The sequence below is a fragment of the Crocuta crocuta genome, unplaced genomic scaffold (assembly GCF_008692635.1).
Source record: "Crocuta crocuta isolate KB4526 unplaced genomic scaffold, BGI_CrCroc_1.0 scaffold429, whole genome shotgun sequence".
In the NCBI taxonomy this organism is placed as follows: domain Eukaryota; kingdom Metazoa; phylum Chordata; class Mammalia; order Carnivora; family Hyaenidae; genus Crocuta; species Crocuta crocuta.
The window spans coordinates 229,118-251,448 of NW_027527381.1; the positions used below are offsets into that span (position 1 = coordinate 229,118).

General features: G+C 34.3%; 1 non-coding gene and 1 pseudogene across 1 annotated transcript; one reads left to right on the top strand and one right to left on the bottom strand.

Moving 5' to 3' along the window:
• Positions 1 to 3,465: 3,465 nt before the first annotated feature.
• Positions 3,466 to 3,572, top strand: LOC144240228 (U6 spliceosomal RNA). The gene has a single exon (XR_013337656.1). It is a non-coding gene; the product is annotated as a U6 spliceosomal RNA (small nuclear RNA).
• LOC144239865 (olfactory receptor 4F3/4F16/4F29-like) lies at positions 3,571 to 4,326 on the bottom strand (annotated as a pseudogene).
• Positions 4,327 to 22,331: the final 18,005 nt, after the last annotated feature.

A 22,331-nucleotide genomic window follows, 5' to 3' on the forward strand; every position in this document is an offset into this window, starting at 1 on the left:
AAATAAATTTTAGGTAAGTTTAAATACTAAACGTAAGAAAAAATTGAAGATGCACCTAGGTGACTCATTTGCTTAAAGTGTCTGCCTTCAGCTCAGGTCATGATCTGACCTGGCTCATAAATTTGAACCCTACATCTGGCTCTGTGCTGACAGCTCAGAGCTTGGAAACTGCCTTGGATTCTGTGTCTCCCTCTCTCTCTTCTTATCCCCCACTTGCACTCTGGTCTCTCCCTCTCTCAAAAATAAATGGATATTAAAAATAACATTAAAATTATATATATTTGTTTTTTAAGGTCTACATAACTGTAATGAAATACAATGGTAACTTGTAGTCACTCTAGGTTCACAAGTTAGAAATAAACAAGAGAACACTATTTTTTTCAGGTAAATTGTAAAATACATGTAAAATATAATATTTTATATATATTATTCTGGATATGTCATTAAAANGTATATACATATAAATTTGTATATATAAATAGAGAAAAATAAGAAATGATTGTTTTCTTGAAATTCAGTTTTACTTGAAAATCTTAACAATTGCCTTTTTTATTATAAAGAGAATGGTTTTAAAATTTGACAATTTTTTCTACACTTCTGTTTCATTGATGGATTATATACATGTAATAATCTCCATTTGTGTTGATTTCTCAAAATTTTGTACTTTACTCCAATGTGAATGGTTGTGCTGTGTAGTATGATATGGTAATGATTTAAATTCATATATAATTATGTTTTCCTGATTTATAATTTAAATGATTTAAGATTTTAGTAAAGTTACATACAAAAGATTCAATGTGCTGCTCAAAAATATGAGCTCTGTAGCAAACAAATTCCACTTCATAATAGCTATGTGACTTTTTGTCATTACATTTTTTGTGCCTCAGTTTCCTAACCTGCACAATAGAGATAATAGCACCATAAAGAGCACTTAGAAGAACCTCTAGCATTTAATAAGCACCTAATAATTGTAACCGTTTTCTATAAAATGAGAAAAATAAAGCAATCCACTCACATTTATATCTCTATTCTTTGATCTAGATTACACTATAGAATAAAGAAAGTAAAAATACTGAAAAAACACTGTTCAGGAATATACATTCTCTGATAATGTCTTCATTTGACAAGGGTATAATTTTGAATAAAACTATTTATTCAGTGTAGGTTATATGAAAACAACCTGGCTTATATTTAAGTTTAATAACATTAATAGTTAATGTTTATTAGTAGCTGATATTTGCTGAGTGTTTTCTACATACCAGTAACTTGTCTAAGGGATTTATATATATTATCTTATTTATATATAATTATAAATCATTTGGGGGTGTTTTTATCTTCATGTTTTCAGATTAGGCAGTGAATGAAGGAAAATTTAAGGATCTTCCCCAACGTCATTCTGATAGGAGATAAATATTCTACCAAATACTTAGCCAATATGATTCAAGAACTCAAAACTTCAGTTCTGTTACTCTGGTTCCTCCTAGTAACTAGTGACTAATATAGTTGTGTAGATATCATTCTCTTTACATTATAAATTTTTAAGGATGAGTGTTCCTATAGCAAAAGATTCATAACTAGGGGCCATATAAATGTTGAGAAGGCCTTCACAAAATTGTGAATTTGTAAGTCAAAAACTCTAAAATAATTAAGTTGCTTAGAGATTTTTAGAGCAATGAGTTAATAATATTTTATAATACACAATCTAAACACTTAAATGAATGTTGTGATTCTTCTTAAGTTTATTTATTTTGAGAGAGAGAGAGAAAAAGACCAAGTTGGGGAGGGTCAGAGAGAGAGGGAGAGAGAGAATCCCAAGCAAGCTCTGCACTTTCCCGATGTGGGGCTTGAACTCATTAACTGTGAGAGCATGACCTGAGCTGAAATTAAGAGTCAGATGCTTAACCTACTGAGCCACCCAGGTGCCTCTGAATATTGTGATTCTTAAAAAAATAATTACCAAATAATACATTTTTCAAGTAATGTTGTCATATCTCAAGCCATTTTGAAAAATTCTGTATTTGATATTGCATCATAGACATGTTCCCACTTTATTCTCTGTGTCAATACATCAGATTTAAATCTGAATAACATTTTCACATACACATGCACATAGACGAGCACACACACTTGCCTGCAAATTAGCTGGATTTGGCAAGTCGGATGAAAATGATTCTAGACAACATGAACTAGTCAGACTTTTCCTTATTTCCCTAGTTAGTGGAGCTAAAAATCCTAGAAGCTATATATACAAAATAAATATGAAGATTCTGAAATGTGGAGAGGAGGCAGGCTGTTAGAAACTGGGGTAATCAAGAATGACACAGCAGTGACTTTCCTGATTTTCCTTTTTTGCCTTATTTATCCCAGACTTGATGATGAAGTCAGTAACCTGGAAATGTCAATGCCCGTAAGCCAAAATGCCCATGAAAAACTTACTTTCTCCAGCTCAATGACCAGGAAAGTGATGGCCAAGGAAGATATAAAGCTTTCAGGCAGCGACCATACTATTCCAGAAAAATACCAAAGAAAAATACTATAGTGCTACTCCCACTCCCATCAGCAAAGACTGAGTGGGGAGACTAGACTTCCGTCCTTACCAGACTATTATAAGAAACTCCTAACCACCTACTCTCTGGTAGAGTGGTGTCAGAGAAGGCTAAATGCAGTGGGAATTCAGGATATTTATCCCTTCTTGGAAGTAATGTGCTCCTCCCTTCTGGTGCCAGTGGAGAATCTGTGAGGAACCTAGTCTTTACCGCCACCGAATAGCAACAGAACATCCCTTCTCCCCATTGGAGGTGTCAGAGAAGGCTCAGAGGAGATTCAGGACTTTTATCTATTCCTTGTCATGTCAGTGGAGGCCACATGGGGAACAATGACACATTCCTCTCCCTCCTAGTTTAGATGATGTCAGTGGATATTTATTGCAAAGCCTGAAATTCCAGCAGTAATGGGAAACCCTCTATCCCCCTGTGGTATCAAAGGAGGCTGAATGAAGACTCTGGACTCTCACCTCTGCTTGTCATTTCCCTCCATGGAACACTATCCTAGGAGAATTGCTCAAACAGATTTTAATAAGACCCAATTTTTCAACCATAATACCCCAAATATCCAGAACATAGAAGAATCATTCATCAAACTATAAATCAGAAAAGTCTCTATTTGAATGAGAAAGTATGGCCAATATATGCCAACTTGGAAACAACTCAGGTGTCAGAATTATCTGAAAAGCATTTTAAATCAGCTATCATATCAAACGCTTCAATGTGCAATTATAACCATTTTTGAAATAAATATAAAATGGAAAGTCTCAGGAAAGAAATTGAAGATAGAAAAAGCAATTTTAGAACTGAAAAATACTGTAATCAAATAAAAATCTCAAGGGATAGGTTCAATAGCAGAAGAAAGAAGGCAAAGAAAATAATCTGTAAACTTGAAGAAGAACGATAGAAATTAACCAAGTCAGTGCTCACTTTGGCAGTACATATACTAAAAGTAGAATGATACAGAGAAGAATAGCCTGGCCCCTGCACAGGGATGACACACAAATTCAGGAAGCATTCCATATTTTTATGTATAGACAAACATGGTTGGACTGAAGAACTAAAGGACCACAGCGGTGTGAGTTGACAGGGTGGAAACGCCTTTGGATGAGCCACCTGAGTGATGTTTTCAAAAAGTAAACAGGATGAAGATGTAGGAGATGAAAAGTATGAAGAACGAACCAACACAGATAAACTCACTGTTAACAGTGACCATGAACTGCAATCTGTCGGTATCTGTACAGGCCAGTCTGAGGAGCCAAGGAAGGTCACAGTAAAAGCTGTCCAATGCATTAGTACCACAGAAGGGTAAATTAACAATAAATGCTAGTTGGAACTGTGAGTGACTGACACCAACGGCCCAGGCAGCAGCCAGAAACAAAATACGCATTCGTGGGTTTTCACTGGTCAAGTAGTGGAGAGGCTTACAAATGGCACCATATCTGTCAAAGGCCATGGCAATGAGCAGCACCATCTCCACACCACCAATGACGTGGATGAAGAAGATCTGGACAATGCATCCTCTAAAGGAGATGACTTAGCACTTTCTGAAAAGGTCATAAATCATCATGGGTGAAGTGGCAGAGTAGGCTCCCAAGTCAATGAAAGAGAGACTGGCCAGTAGGAAGTACTTGAGGGAATGTAAGTGAAGATCAATGGTTACTGAAAACACAATGAGGATGTCTCTAGTCATGCTTGCCATACAGACCACAGAGGAGAACACCAGGAGGAAAAGCTGGATCTCCCATGAATGAGTGAGTCCCAGAAACACAAAGTCAAGCATGCTCAAACATAATCCAGTGATTCCCTCCATCCATTGATCCAGCTAACGGAGCTGCCACTGAAATGATAAGAACTAAGAACAGGAGGAGAAAATGTGATTATAGAGATGATAGTATGTCATAGAATTACCAAAGCTTCAATATTCTTATTATGAATAAAAAGTAGAGAGTTATCTACTTCCTCACACATATAAAAAAAGAAACAAATCAACACATTATCATCACATGTATGAGTTAAGACATAATTTGAGCCTATCACTAACACTCTGACTGCAACGTTCTATTCTCAAATTAATAAATTGGCCATGAACATGGACACATGAGTATCCATGACATCACTTCTGAGGGGCACCAGAGTGGCTCAGTCAGTTGAGCATCTGACTTTGCCTCCAGTCATGGTCTCACAGTTCATGAGTTTGAGTACCACATTGGGCTTTGTGCTGACAGCTCAGAACCTGGAGCCTGCTCCTGATTCTGTGTCTCCCTCTGTGCCCCCCTCCACTCAGACCCTGTCTCTCTCTGTTGGAAATACATTTTAAAAAATAAAAAGAAATTAAAAAAAGAAATTAACCAGCCCAAATAACACAGAAAATAGACTTTATAAAAGAATAAACAGGCTTCAGTGGCCCAGAAGACTATCTCAAAAGATCTAATATTTGTATTATGGATGTCCGAGAAGGAGAAGATGAGATTAGGCTGAAAATTTCCTAAATTTACCAGCAGACATAAACTTACAGATTTGAGAGCTTATGAAACTCACATAGGATAATTCCGATGAAATCCACATCAAGATTTATCACAATTAATCTGAAAACAAATGGCACATACAAAATTTGAGAAAGCGGTGAGGAAGAAATAGTACCTTTCTGAGAGGGGAAAATGCAATTCAAATGGCAGCATATAATTTCGTCAGAAACCATGTCAATCAGAAAAAAATGACATGGAGCTGTACAAATGCTGTAATAAAATAATTACCATTCCAGTATTCATTTTTAAACATTTTTTAACATTTTATTTTATTTTTTGAGAGACAGAAGCAGAGCACAAGCAGGGGAGGGGCAGAGAAAGAGAGACAGAATCAGAAGCAGGCTCCAGGCTCTGAGCTGTCAGCAAAGGGCCCAATGTTGGGCTTGAACCCACAAATGCAAGATCATGATATGAGCCAAAGTCAGATGCTCAACTGACTGAGCCATCCAGGTGCCTTTCATTCCAGAATTCTATCTCTAGTAAAGATATTCTTTAAGAATATCCTTTAAGGATATCCTTTAAAGATATCCTTTAAGAAGAGGAAAGCAAGACATTCTCAGATAAATGAAAAGTAAGAAAATCTGTTAGTATATATACCCTAAATAAATGGCTTGGCACAGAATGCACCCATTGAAAATACAAAACAGAATACAATAAAACAAATCTGGAAAACCAGGAAAGGAGAAAAATATAGGTAAATAAAATAGATTGATCTAAAAAGAAACACATGAGTTGGCCCAGTGGTATGGTATGGGTCATATTAACTATGACTATTAGTCAATATTAACTATTAACAATGGGATCTCCATTGGTTGGAGACCCTTGATTTGCAGCATTTGACAATTTATTTCTGAGGTATATATACTCCTACAAATGCGAATTTTAAGCTCCCAATATGGAGTATTCACAAACACAGAGTTGGAAAGTGGTGAATGCAAATAACTTGAGCTAGTGCCAGCCAGCTCCCATATACCACTGGGTAGACATTAAAGGTAATACTAAAAATAATGTTTTTAGCAACTGTAGTATAAGTGGAATGGCAACAAAGTTGTTTTATAATATAAATATTTTTGATGAAGTTTTTGTTAATTTGTATTATTTCATAGTTACTTCAAACAAAAGTCCACATAATAGTGGGTCCCTTTATTTAAACAAATATACACATCATCCATGTAAATTATGTTTGGCATTATGAGTTCTTAATATACCCTACAGAAAGATCATGACATTGGCAAATAAGAGAGAAGCATGTCTTAAGGTATTCATTAGGTCTTACTTTTTCCATGAGATAATACATTCAACCAAAGGCTTTTTCCCTAGGAAAAATGAGCCAAAGTTGGGGAGCTATCTATTCTATCAAAATTAGTTATAATTTTAGTCACTGTGAATAATCAGAATAAACCTTGGTATTAGTGTCTTTCTCAATATGGAAGAGAAAAATTAAATTGACTGAAGTATTTCCCATTAACACCAAGATTATCATATAAACTGAAATTTAATGACTGTGTATGGATCATAAGGTATAATAATCACAGTGCTAAGTGTTATTACTGACTACGAATTTAACTGGGCCAATTCTCAGCTTGTGAGAGCAGCTTGACATTATTTCCAGTTGAGAAAATACAGGTACCATTATAGAAATTTACAGAACTACCAGATTTAGAATCACAGTGTTAAAAAAAAAAAAAAAGTCAGTTTATCAAAGAGAATTACATAACTCCTCTTTCTCTTTCTCCCTCTTTCTCTACATACATGAACACACAAACAAAAATACACACTATCACTAAAGAATAGATGTAGACAGTAATCCATCTATCATAGAAATTGTTTATAATTTTTTTAAAAGATGATAGTTTCTGAATGCTTTGGTTGCATTCAGAAATGACTAGTTAGGCTTTTAGAAACAAATAAAGATTTCAGATTAAATAGTTTTCTATGCTCTCTTCTAAGATAATTTTTAGAGTAATTTCCTCTGTGAAAGCTAATAATCTGGAATTATGTCCTATTTATGTGATTTATAGCACAGCTCTTTTTCCCAAATATATTATGATTATTTTTCAAAATATGTGCCAGAAACGTGTCTTTCCAAATTCAACATTTATAGAATATTTATAAAATTATTCATTCTAATATATTGCTAACACACTTCCTCTTTCTTATCAAATTTTATGTTTAAATTTATTTATATTTTACTTCAAAAATAGCACATGTGATTTTTTTGTCTTTCATTGTTAGTTTTACATATTTGGTGTAACTTTGCTTTATGCAAAAATGTATTAAGCAATAGACTCATAATACGTTCAAATTTAATGACCACTTTAAAATCTGTAAACCTATTTTATTCAGGCTTAGTAACAAAAATATGTTTCCTTTATTTTTATAATATATTTATTACTTAATATAAATTCAGTTACATAAGCAGTATAAATTCTACAATCTTAAAAGTCTTGAAATTTTGTTATTCTACTTTATGCATTATTGAAGAATAGTGTTTCCTTATTTAGAGAGATACTCAGATTTTATTCATAGTAGTGATTTCACAGTTAATTGACTTTGTGTCTTTAAAGATGAGTTCAGTTTACTGTACTATTCTGGTTTTGGAGCATAATCCTCTCTTCTGGTGTTTTCCATTGCTCATGGCTCAGCCTCCTGTGTCCTTTCATCTAAAACGCAAATAACTTTAGTAAGCATGTGCATAATGCCACATTCCCTATCTGTAAAACCAAGGTGTTGGAAGAGAGCAGGAGTCAGCAAAATATGACAGAGATGAGCAGTCAAAATATGGACCATAGAGCTTACGAAGCTTTACATACTTACATTCTGGCCCTTTAGAGAAAAAAAAGTTACCAAATGATGTTAAGCCACTCAATGTTGGATGCTTTGTCACATAGCAAAAGCTAGGTCATACACATAACAAGAAGAAAATATGAGTACATTCTCCATTGAAAGTGAAGAAAAATTGCCCATGATTAAAATTTCAGAGAATGTAAGGGAAATAAATGGTAAGTGAAAACATTAAAAAAAAAAAAGTGATTTCTCATGTATAAACAGATGGTAAAATAAGAAAACATATATGCAAATAATATCACTAATAGAGTTAATATAAACAGATTCTAAAAGTATATAAAAAGATTCTAAAAGTAAGACAAGGAAGATATTAATAGGTTCTAAAAGAAAAGAGTGAGATATAAGTAATAAATACAAATTATCCTTAAACATAAAAATAATTATCAACCTTGCATATAATAAAAGAAATACAGGTTAAAACTACACTAAGATACCATTTCTCACCTATTAGACTTTTTGCTTGTCTCTATATTTTTCTGATGGCCTGGCCAACAGCCATGGGTAAGTTTTCAACCAATAGCTACTGTCTACTAACAGCTTTATGATGATTACAGTCCTCAACATCTTGCTTTCTAGCTTAGACCTCCAATACTGTGAGAAGAAGCAAGCCATCTCCACTGTTCATTGTCAAAATTTTTGGTCCATAGAATTAAAAAGCATAACAATGATTGTTTTATATAATAAAATTTGAGTAACTTGTCAAGGATCCATCATAATTGGACATTGTATTTCAGAAAATATATTGAAAAGAGTATCTTTATGTAAAATCTTCTCAAAAATAAATTTATGTAGGAATCTATAAGTGTTCTGAATTAGTTTAATAATAGCATTTTCACAATTAAGTATTTTCTACTGGACCATAAGTTATGCAACACTGTGAGACATCCCTAGAATATGATCCTATAAACTTAATACTTAAAATATTTGAAAATAAAGTTTGAAGAAATTTTAAGGATTATTATGCTTTGAGGTTTCTTATATAAAGTACAGTTGAATAAGGAATAGTTATAAACATGAAAACTTTTTTATTTATTTTTTAAACTTTATTTCTAAAGAAAATATTCATACTTTCTCATAGAAGTAATTTTTAAATGAAAGCAATATTATTCTCTATATTTCATATTAAGATTTCTTATGGGTCTAGTCACCTTGGTAACCAAACTCTGTAAAAAAATGAATATAAACAATATGAGATGTGGCTTTTACCTTTCTTCTTAAGGATAAGCCAAGACAAATACTTTAGAATTTGAAGATACTAAGGAGGCAGTTAAAACTTTTTGCTTTTGAGAATATTGACAAAAAATAACCAATAGAAAAAAAATAAGCTTTGAATGGGTTAGAAGTGAATTTCCCTGAGCCACAGGTTTCTCATCATTAGAAGGTGAGCCTGGGCTTTCTTATACAATGGCAGTCAGAGACTGTAACATCATCAAGTTGACAAGTCCCAATATGCATGTGAAGAAGCCTAAACTAACTATATAGAGACAGATGCCATGCGTAGTAGCAACAAGTTGCCAGATACTTGAGTAAAGCCTTCTTGGACCTTCCAGGCCAGTGCAACTGCAAGTTGAATGCAGTCAAGTGAATTATCCCAATCAACCTGATAGGGAAGAGAAAAGCACCTAGATAAATCAAGTCCTAATTCTTGACTAACAAAACCATGACTGCATAAGTTTGAATAATTGACTACATCAAACTAGGTAACCCAAACAAAAGCTGAATAGCATTTCCACCTGTTTTATTATAATAGAATATTGTAAGTGCAAAAGTTTCTTTTTCCTTCTTAAAGAATTTCAATCTATTGTAGACCAAGTATGTGGTATAATCATTAGTACAATTCCTTTAAAAATGATCACATTTCTGTGAATCTGATTCAAGTGCATTTCCTGTGCTCAAAGCCACTTCTGTATTCTTTAGAAGAAAGAAAGTTTTCTAGAAAAATATATCAATCTTCAGTGGAACACCACGGAAAATACTAAGTCATTTTGTCAGACTTGTCTGACAAAGGCTGTTAGATATTAACTCAAATTCAGTAGTGATCTTTAAAAATCTTATGGCCATATCCATGAATTTGATCTTTACCCTTAGACCTTGCTTAATATTTTATTTGGTGAGATTTTTACTGACTAGAGTGTGGAGATAAGAAAACAGATTCACTTATCATATTTGCTACTGCTCTAGTATCTCTAAATTCTCCTTGCAAACTGAATATTTCATTCTTCCGTTCTAGCTCTCTTTCTGTATCTTATCAAAGACAGTTAAAACAAATGAATTGACACTTCTAGATATTTTTCTTATAAATCATCTTTCCAGGATGATAGATTTTATTAGACATTTTTCCATCTTCCCAGTTTACTGTTGATAACAGTTTGTACAATTGTTCTGCAACTACAAACACAGGTCACCATGCTTACTACTTGCCACAACAATTTATTGGCTTTTCAGTCTCCATGAATGGTTAGCTTACCTTTTTTTTTTTTAACTTTATTAACAGTTTCTTTGCTACATTCTCTGCCTCATTCAACTTTCTCATCACAAAATCAATACCACCTATTTTGTGCTAAAGTCATTACTGAGTCTTCTTGAAATTCTACATATATGGACGAGTCAGAGTTTGCAGTCTAATAATGCAATAAGTCAATCATATTTAGTCACAAAGTGAGACCACTTATCTTTCTGGCTATTGCCTTCAATTTTCTTTTGGTCAACTCTAACAAATTCATGGTGAGGAGATTCTGAAAAAAAAAAAAGTCAAAACCTCAATAACATTTTAATGTTTTCTGATGAAATATCTGTTACCTTTTGAGTTGCATTTTCCCCTCTTAGAAATTCATTATTTACATACAACACCTAGTGCTCATCACAAGGGCCCTCCTTAAGACCCATCGGCCATCTAACCCATCTCCCACCAACCTCCTTCCTTCAACACTCAGTTTGTTCTCTACTATTAAGAGTCTCTTGTGGTTGCTTTCCTTCTCTTTTCCCCCCTTTCCATATGGTCATCTGTTTTGTTTCTTAAATTCTACACATGAGCAAAATCATATGGTATTTGTCTTTCTCTGATTGACTTATTTCACTTAGCATAATACATTCTAAGCCTCTTTGAATCCAGATTTTGAATCCAGGTTACTTGTCTTTCTCTTGTGACAGAGCTCTTAACTATCAGATACACTACTTCAATTTGACCATGAAAATCTAAGCTTGAGGTAAAGTGACAAAGTAAAATTTTGTCTCTCTGTCTCAATCTCTAACAGGGTGTTCATGAGCAAAATGGAAGAAAAGAAGTGGAAATAAGACTTAACATATGATTTAGTTTAATCTCTTTTGTCAGTCATATAGGAAGCAGGAAGCAGATGTGAAGAACCTATCTGACTCTGACATTCCCCAGTCAAATAATAACTATTAACTTAATCTAAAATCTTGAGTGGCCATTTAACTCCATTGAACATAGAAAATAAGTTTGAGGAATATATTGTTGGCATGTAATTAAAAGTAGATACTGCTTATGCAGTATCATTTAGTGAATATAAATTGGACTACTTCAATTTTTATGGTGGCTTTTAGAGCATATTAATATAGTAATTACGACTTTGAGCTATATATAGTCATATACTAGGTATGAAAACTGTATGTAATATATTACCACCTAGAGACATATTTTCCTCAATATTTCTTTCTTCTGAGCCCACTGAAACAATGCCTTAGTAAACTCCAGTATGCTCCCTCTTAAATGTCTATGTTGGGATTTTATTACTGCTAAAGGTGTGGATATCTAATGCCAAGAATTCAAAAATCAAAAACAAAAACAGAACAAAACAAAAGCAAAAACAAACAAAACCAAGTAAGAAAGAATACGGAAAACAAACCCCTTTAAAACCAAGACAAATTCCAAGGTTTTCCCAAATCTTCTGTAGCTTGTATTGTTGCTTCCTTTTCTAGTACACATGGACCTTATACTACCTAATAATTAAACCATATATATGTGTGAATAGCAAATTAGCTTCCTACGTCCTGATTTTTCTTCTGACTACTGTAGAATTTTCTCAGGATGAATTTGTACCATTTTAATTTCAGAACTGTTTTCAGAGTTTCTCCAATCATGTCATGACCTCCATGTCTTAAGATCAGGGTTTGTGGAAACACCATGAACCTTATCATTAAACCTAATATTAGCAAGACTTTTTTTCTTTTTTCATCTAAGGGTTGAAGAGATATTTTCTGGCTTTATTATTAAAACCATTTAAAGTATCTGAAACTTTCCTGGATGCCCATCGTTAATACTTCTATTTTTCCCATTTCAAAATAACTAATTTCCAGATTTTGTAGGATTGTCTCATTTCTTAGTTACCTTCCTCTCTGTCTTTATTCAATCCATCCTCTTGAATCTTTGTTTGGATCAATAAAATCCAATGTTAAGTGGAAAACAACCTTATGTTTATTTTCCAACCTAATATTTGTAAGGTGTGTCTAGGATATTTATACTCTAGAAAGGATTGAATTAATTTTCCAAGCTTGTAATTCACTATTTATGAGTAATTTAAGGACCATGCAAAAACAGTTAGAAATGGGTTATTTTAATTTCCTCCATTACCTCTCCCTCTTTTTTTCATTATCCATGTAATCTGAGTTGTTTCTCATAGAACTGACAAAATATGTTATAAAAATGACTGCCTAAAACTTAGACCCTCTCAAGAATCTACACTTGGCTCAAATGCGTGGAAAGAGTGTTCAGTCATGGCTTCAACAATAGTCTCCTCCCACCTTGCCCCGAATAGAGAATATCACACTGACCATTGATTTCATATTATGGATATTTCTCTTTGTGGAGTATGTTGACTTACTCTGACTGAATCCAGTGATGTTGCTCATGTGTAAAAATATGTTGTCAACTCAGAGCCACTGTATAAGCAAGATTATTTTTTTAAGGTAATTGTATTCATTGATAGACTTAACAGGACACAGAGCCATGCTAGCTAGAAAGAAGTGTAATATTAAACATTTCCAGCAATAAAAAAATCTGTGAAAGATAAGTTGGGCTTGACTCATGAAGACCATCTTCAGGTGACGGGTTTTGGTATCCTGAGTTTAACTTTGATCTCATGGAGTCTGACTGATACTTATGACTTGCGCCAATTTTGGAATTCTTGATTAAGGTAGCCCAACAAAATATGCCACAACAATTATGTTAACATTCAATGTGTTTTGATTATAACAGATGTAGAAAATCAAAATGTCTTCAGGCATATTTATAGAAAATTTCTACATGTGACTCAGAATCCATTTTTGTGCTTGTGTGTTGCATGTACTTAACAAGTTAAACAGCTCAAATTGTGGTGCAATCATTTGTTAGAATTTAAAGTATGAGCCAAAGAGCCAAATTTATTGCATTTGGGTGATAGACACGTTGGTAAATGAAAGTTAAGTCTAAACGAACATATTGCACATATGCACAGTCAGGTTTCTGAAAAGATAAAGGTTAAAATGATTGCAGTACTAAAATGGACATAGTTTAGGAGGGGTTAGTTCTAAGTAAACTAGATGTTTTAGTACTAAGTAAATATTAAAGCAACTGATGTAATTTTCTATTAACACATTTCTATCAAAGTAATAGCTATTTCTTTAGATCAGGTGAATGTGTATTACAAATTTGTCATACATTTAAATAAAAATTTTAACCTCAGACTGAATCTAAGATTTTTTCAAACAGTTCATTTTATAAGGTCATTTAAATTTCCACATCTAATTTTGAGTATATGGCATTTTTAGAGAGCAATGGTCATACAAATTCAAAAGGCTTAAAAGATAATTACATATCTAAAGATTGTAATTGCAATTACAAATCTAGAGTTACTCCTAACATGTCTTGTACTTCATTACTTTGCCCTCAGAGAATATTATTTAACCATAAGCAAAATAATTTTAAAGAAAATTAATATATGGCTTTCTTAAACAATTACCAGTACACCTGGCCTTTTATTTCATATTTAAATTACCCCACAGACGCTACTATTTATCTTGCCCTATTTTGTTTTAAAATTTTTTATTATGTTTCTTTATTTTTGAGAGGCAGAAAGAGACAGAGTGTGAGCAGGGGCGGGGGCAGAGAGAGAGGGAGACACAGAATTTGAACCAGGCTCCGGGCTCCAGGCTGTCAGCACAGAGCTCAATGCGGGGCTCGAACTCACGAACCATGAGATCATGACCTGAGCTGAAGTCAGATGCTGAACCGAACTGAGCCACCCAGGCACCCCACCTTACCCTATTTTGTACCCATATACTATTTTTATCTAATAGTTGTCAGATTAATCATATAATAATGTGAAATAGCATCATAATGATGCCGTGAATTGAGACCAGTTAGAGGTAATTGGCAATAAAAGCTTTTTTTTTTTTTAATGTTTTATTTATTTCTAGGAGAGAGAGAGAGAGAGACAGCATGAGCAGAGCAGGGTCAGAGAGAGAGGGAGTCACAGTCTCTGAAACAGGCTCCAGGCTCTGAGCTGGCAGTCAGCACAGAGCCCAAAGCGGGGCTCAAACCCACTAACCGCGAGATCATGACCTAAGCGAAAGTCGGACGCTTAACCGACTAAGCCACCCAGGCGCCCCGTTAATAAAATCTTTACAGGGTGAAGACTTTGTCTTCAGACATGTTAAATTTGCAAAATATGCATTTTTAAATTTTTTAATGTTTATTTTTGAGAGAGAGCGCGCGCAAGTGGGGGAGGGACAGAGTGAGAGGGAAACAGAATCTGAAGCAAGTTGGATGCTTAACTGACTGAGCCACCCAGGTGCCCCTAAATCTTTGATGTCAACCAATTTCCAATAAAAACATTGATGAGATAAACCCTGCTTCTTCTCATCACTCATCTCTTTGCTTAAAATAATCTTCTCAGTGAGTTGTTCTGTCATTTTCTATACTCTTACCTTTCTCTGTTTCCATCATAGAAATTAGCACTATCTGAAATTACATTATTTTTTTACTTCTCAAAATCTAGAACAATATTTGGTACACAGTAAGCATTCAATAAATATTTGTTACATGGATAAATAAATAAATAAATTCAGATTTTACTCAACTAACATCATAAATTTGCATGCAAACTGACATTTTCCTCAAATCTAGTTTGTTCACAAGTTACAGTCAACTCTTTAGGCAAGAATATGGCTATCGTCTCTAAAGTGGACTGTTGGTTGTTTGGCATGTGGTGTGTGTGTGTGTGTGTGTGTGTGTGTGTGTGTGTGTGTATGTTGCAGAGCAGAGAAAATGGGCCATTTGTTATACACAGTTTTAATTATTTTACTCCTTTTTTGGCAGGTTTAACCAAGATTCTATATTCTAACAGCAATATTACATAGTAAACAAGCACACTCAATGGAAGGAGATGTTTATCAAGGTAAATTGGTAAGCACTAATACATTCTATTTCTGCTAAATATATATATACATATATATATATTTCTGCTATATATATATACATTTTACCAAAGAGATGCTTGCAAATTTTATTTTTGCTTTCTTAACAAGAGATAACCAAAAAAATTTGCTCATTACTCCTTAATGAGACAGAACAAACCATTAATGGCATATTGAGTTATAGGGAAGTTTTAGTGAATTTCAGGCTTACAAATAAAAAAATTGTATTATTACTGTCATATCCTTCATAATCTATATACATGTAAACAAACACATTTCCCTTTTGTAAAAATTATCCAACTCAGAAGTTACCAAACTGTCTAATCTACACAAGAAAAGAAACCTATCATGATTTTAAGAACATGGGTAGTTAAGGGGTGCCTGGGTGACTCAGCTGGTTAAGCATCTGACTTCAGGTCCGGGCATGATCTCATGGTTCATGAGTTCGAGCTCTGCATGGGGCTCCGTGCTGACAGCTCAGAGCCTGGAGCCTGCATTGGATTCTGTGTCACCCTCTCTTTCTGCCCCTCCCTTGCTCATCCTCTGTCTCTGTCTGTCAAAAATAAATTTTTTTTAATGTTTTATTTATTTCTAGGAGAGAGAGAGAGAGAGAGACAGCGTGAGCAGGGGAGGGTCAGAGAGAGAGTGAGTCACAGACTGAAACAGGCTCCAGGCTCTGAGCTGGCAGTCAGCACAGAGCCCGACGCGGGGCTCGAACCCACGAACCGCGAAATCATGACCTAAGCGAAAGTCGGACGCTTAACCGACTAAGCCACCCAGGCGCCCCTGTCTGTCAAAAATAAATAAACGTTGAAAAACAAAACAAAACAAAAAAAACTTTGGGTAGTTAATATTAACATACTTATAGTTAAAAATTAGAAAAAACAGGATTTCTTCTAAACTAAGAATTTCTTTAGGGATTAGATATTTAACCAGAGAAATAAGTATTTTTATTTCTCCTGGATAAAAAAATTACAATAGATTTCTAGATTATATGATAAATAGGCATATCTATATTAGAATTTATAAGACTGATTTTGAAATAATATTAACTTTTGCATTTTTTCACCAACAATTCTTGAGAGTCACACTTACTCTGCATCTTTACCAGCATGTAATGGTATATTGCTGTGGTTATAATTATATTTTCCTGAGTGACTAATGATGTTAAGAAACTTTTTACATACTTATTTGCTATCTCTGTTTTTTCATAAAGTACTATTAAAATCTTTATTTACTTTTATTGCATTGTTTTTCCTCTTATTATTGACGTGTGTTATAATAAAGTATTGAATATCTCATGAACTTTATGAAATATAATGCTAAAAGTGAAATAACAGAATTGTTATATGGATAAAGAATGGTTTTATCAGTTGTTCACTCTCATAATCAATGGGAGCTGCTACTCACTGACACTGCCCAGTATCATGAGAGTATAATCTGCCTATCATTAGCCTTGGAAAATATCAAAATTCAAAATACGATGTCTACTAAATATGTGTTTCTGTCACACCATTGTAAAATCAAAACATTGTTAAGCCAGACCATGAGTTGATAGTCAGTTGAGGACTGTCTGTATCTGAGATTATCTGTCTATTTATTCTGTTGTTTAATGAGAAGAGAATATTGGCTTTTCAACTATATTTCTTCTTTAGTTCCATCATTAGATATTTTAAAGCTCTGTTATTAGGTGCATGCACATTGAAAATTGTCATGTCTTCTTAATGAATGCACCACTTTATCATTATATAATGTCTGTGCCTATCCCTGGCAATATTTCTTATTCTTAAGTCTACTTTATTAGACAATATATCCATGTCAGCTTTCTTTTTTATTAGTGTTTGCATAGTGCGGCCTATGCATATTTTTACTTTTAATGTCCCTATATCTTGATATCCAGAATACTTCATTCAGACAGCATAGAGTCAGATCCCAATTTTGAATTGAATCAGACAATATCTGTGTTTTAGACCATTTATACCTGGGGGTTTTCAGCCATTTATATATAATCTAATTATTGATATGGTTATACTTATATTTGTCATTATGCTAGTTGTTTCTATTTTATCTGTCCTTTTTTTAAAATAAAAATTTGTTCTTGTACTCTGTCTGCTTTTATTGCAATTGAGCCCATTCACTTCACTACTCCTCTCTTCCAGGTTTTTGATAAAATATCACACTATACATCTTTTATTTTGTGAATCCCTTGACTGATTTTTATCTATACACTTAATTGTACTGCTTTTGTGCTTCCTACTTTCTTTACTTTTGCTTATGTTCTGTCTGTTCCACTCAGAGTCCCTTTTAACATTTCTTGTAGTTCTGGTTTAGTGGTCATGAATTCCTGTAGCTTTTGATTTTCTGGGAAACTCTTCATCTCTCCTCCTATTCTAAATGATAGTCTTGCTAGATAGAATATTCTTGGTTGCAGATTTTTTTTTTCCTTTCAGCACTTTGAATGTATTATGCCACTCACTTCTGGCCTGCCAAGTTTCTGCTGAAAAATCTACAGATAGCCTTATGGGCTTTCCCTTGTGTGTAACTGTTTTCTTTTGCTGCTTTTAAAATTCTCTATTTTTCACTATTTCTTAATTAGTATATGTACTTGTGGACTTCATTAGTTGATTTTGTTGGGGAATCTCTGTGCTTGTTAAATCTGGATATTTATTTCCTTCTCCAGATTCATGAAGTTTTTACTTATTACTTCCCCAGTAAAATTTCTTCCCCCTTTTCTCTCTCCTTCTAGAATTCCTATCATGCAAGTATTATCATGCTTGATGGAGTCACCGAGTTTTCTGAATCTGTTCTCATTTTGGATGTATTTTTCTTTCAACTGCTCAGCTTGGTTATTTTCCATTACTCTGTGCTGCACATTGCTAATTCATTCATCTGCTTTCTCTAACCAGCTATTTATACCATTAAGTATATTTTTAATTTTACTCAGTGTGTTCTTCATCTCTGATTGGTTCTTTTTTATACTTTCTATCTCTTTGTTAAGGGTCTTACTGAGGTCCTCCACTCTTCTTATGTCCATTGAGTATTTTTCTGATCATTGCTTTAGTTCTCTATCATGCATATTACTTATACCATTTCACTTAGGTCTCTTTCTGTAGTTTTGTTCTGTTCTTTCATTTAAGCAGATTTCCCTGTCTCCTTATTTTGTCTGTTTTTATACATTAGGAAAGTCGGCTATGGGGAACCTGACTGGCTCAGTTGGTTGAGCATCTGACTCTTGATTTCAGCTCAGATCATGATCCCAGAGTTGTGGGATCAAGCCCTGCATTGGACTCTGTGTTGAGTGTGGAGCTTGATTAAGATTCTCTCCCTCTCTCTCTCTCTCCCCTCCTCCATGTCCTCTGCCCCCCTCCACACACACATTCTCTTTCTCACTCTCTTTAAAATTATCAAAAGAAAGAAAGAAGAAAGAAAGAAAGAAAGAAAGAAAGAAAGAAAGAAAGAAAGAAAGAAAGAAAGAAAGAAAGAAAGAAAGAAAGTCGGCTACATCTCTTGCTCTTGAAAGTAACGGGCTCATAAAGAAGATCCTGTAGCACCCTACAGTGTAGTATCCCCTGTTCACCTGAATCTCATCCTTCAGAGATATCTTCTATGTGTGTTGTGTGTGCCCTGCTATTGAGTCATGGCCACTTTCTCAACAGTCATCTGCAGAGGCTCCCTTTGCCATTTATGGGCAGTATTTTGTCCCCATCTAGGGTATGTGCACAGTCTGCTTACAAAATGTGACCTGACCCTGCCATTGCCAGAACCAGGGCTGCATGGATGTGGTGTGTAATTTATCATGGTGTACCTCAGTATTCTACAGGACTCACCACCACTGCTGCTGGGACCAACGTCCCACAAAATGCATAAGTTGGGAAGATTTATGCTGGTCTTCTGGGGGAGGGGACCTGAAGCACTTGGACTGAGGCAAATATAATCGGGAAGGGTGGATCTGCCAAAGTGCAATGGGATGGGCTGTATTTAATGTCTTATTAAATCTTCAATATCACTTGTAGTAGAGACTTAAGTAAATTGTATATACCTGAAAATAGGCATACTTCTTCTTTCATTTAGTCACTGTGGTGGTTTTATCAGTCTAGTCTGGAGCTTAGCTGAAAGACTTTACTCTATACCTATGCTTTACATTTTGCTAGCAATATTGGCTGTCATTGCCTTCAGTTTGTGATTGAGGCTGGGATGTTGAGGTATATTTATCAGTATTCATGTTTTATAGCCAGTTTTCATTTCTATCTACATGTCTTTACCATAAAATGAGTCTCTCCTATGCCGTTGCCCCTCTGGAAAAAAAAAAAAAACTAGACATTCATTTGTTTGCCATTTGAATGATTACTAAATTTGTCATGGTTCACAGATATGGTTGTTTTACTAATCTAGCCACAGTCTTAGGGGAGATTTGAATGTCTGGATCTTTGGGGATAAAGCTTATTCATTGTTTCTGCCCTACTTCCTATGCTAGATGAATATTGCCTTTTTTTCCTGACTTTTATATTTTTTATTGTGCAGGAGAAAGTTTCTCACATCTCCCACAATAGTGGCAGATTTTTAATGGTATTGGTTTAAGATACTGTGTCTGAGACAATGTCCTTTAGTCCTCTTCCCATCCCTTTGGCAAAGTCCTCTTTATTCCCCTATTCCCGTCTACACTCTGGCAGCCAGAATCAATCTTTTCCTTTGAAAGTGAGAGGGGTTGCTGTCAGTTCCCCAATACTTTGTTTTTGCCTTGTGTGAGAGATGAGTTCAGATGTGCCTTTCAACCAGGAGCTTCTAATCATCTTCTGTACACCAGCATCATAAAGGAAAGTTCTCTCTAGTCTCTTACACTGCCTATAGTCTTTCTTCTGAGCACCTTAAGGAGTTTTGTGGAAAATAGTCCATGGCTGCGGGTGAACTATTGTTCTGTTTGAAGTTCTATTGAGTTTTAAATTTTCATCTTTATTAAATTTTCCTGAATGTGAACACGTGATGTTCTGATCAGACACCTGTTTCTTATTATCTTATAATAATAAGTGAACCAGTCCTCCGTTCTGTAGATATTACTCTTGGTGTGATGAAACAAAAGTCAGATGGGAACCCCTCCTCATGGCTCTCCAACACTCCATATGTAAAAGGTGGAGAAGGACAGACTGTCTCTATTTACATGCAGCAAGAGACAGAAGTCCCTTTTTCTCCCCAAAAGGGAAATTAAAAAAAAGTTTTTGCTTTTTCAGAATGAAATGGAAAGAATCTTGGATTCTTACTCTCATCTTATGGAATGTAAATACATTTTGTTCTGAGCCAGATAAGCTTCAGATATCTCCAGTTTTCATAATTGTAAAGTATCTCTGAGGTTTATACTACATACTATTTGAAATGTAAATAGCTAGGGAGCAAGCACTTCAGTTCTTCCGGCTCTTTGGGGCTTAACCTAGTGACCCAGTCCAGGTTGTAAACATCTGTCTTCCTGTGAAATAAGAGATATTTTATTATCCTTTTGGATGAGGACAATAAAATAGAAAAATGGCTACTGGCTTAATTTTAACAGTATATGAAGAGTAAAATGCTCCCAGGAAAAATAAAAGCAATATTTTCCTATTTTTACATCATCTACATTTCCCTGTCTCACAATAGTAGGGCTATTTACAGAACCACTGAGAAAAGCCATGAAAGTTTTGTTTCTGAGTAGGTTCCCACAGGTTCCATACTGTCATACTAGCCCATTTGGCTCTTAACATATTTTTAAATGTTTAGCTAATTTTTTCTTACATACTTGTGGAGTAGCTGGTACCTATTATTCTGTGTTCTGCCACACATGTACCAGACTACACATTTCATTTCTCATTGGACATGTCTGTCTTTCTTTTGAACTTTGGTTACTTGGTTGCTCTGAACACCTAGATCTCTGATGGTTTCACTTAAAGTTCTAATTTTGTGCTAAGATTCTTCCCATTGTTAGGTTGAGTGCTGTACTCTCCTCCTCCCCTTCCTCCTCCTTCTTTTAGTTTCTATCCTCAGTAGAAGCAGAATATGTATCTAGTATTTATTCTTTGGTGTTTGGTTTCTTTGCTCAACTTTACGTTTGTGAAATTCATGCATGTTTCATGGAATACAAGTCCGCTTTATTGCTAGTAGTGTTCCGTATTAATATCTTTAATTTATTTATGTTTTCTACAGTTGATGGATGTTTGAATAATATCCAATTTGGGGCTATTATAAATAAGGCTGCTCTGAATATTTTTATGCAGATGTTTTGTGTGTGTGTGTGTGTGTGTGTAAATACAGTCACAAATTTTGGAATGGTTACTGCCTTGACATAAGTATATATATGCTTACCTTTAATGGGTAATGCAAATAGTTTCAAAAAGTGATCATAGAAATTTGCATACTTAATGCAAAGTGACAGTTTCAGTTCTTTTAAACCCTTGCCAACATTGATATTGTTGGCCTTTCAAGAGTTAAGTTTAATTATTAACTTAACTATTAGTAATAATTGTGAATAGTCTCAGTTTGAGTTTATGCATTGATTGTAGAGTCTAACACTGGAATATAATTTTGCTCCAGTTTATAAATCTAAAACAGTTATTTGCTTTTTTGGCACCTTGTACTACCCTTTGACATAGTCAATTGAGAGAGATGAAGTGAATCTGATTTCTTGTAATGCTTATACTTTTAAAGATGAGGAAGGTTTTAGAATAACAAGTGAACATAGAAAATAAAATTTGCAGACTGCTTCTGAATTTTAAACTGTTTCTTCATTTCTATGAATATAATATAGGGATTATATTTATAAGACAATTCCAGTTCAAGTCATTCAATAATACTTCCCAAATGGGAGCTGAATTTTTATTTAAAGGAAGTTATTCAGAATATGTATATGTGCTCTGCATATAGTTGAAATAAAGTCGTTTTAAAGTCAATATGTCAAGGTTGTACCATCATGTTTTAAGAAGCAGGTATAAATTGATTAGCTTTCCCCTTTTAGTGATTTGTCATGGAACTAAACTAT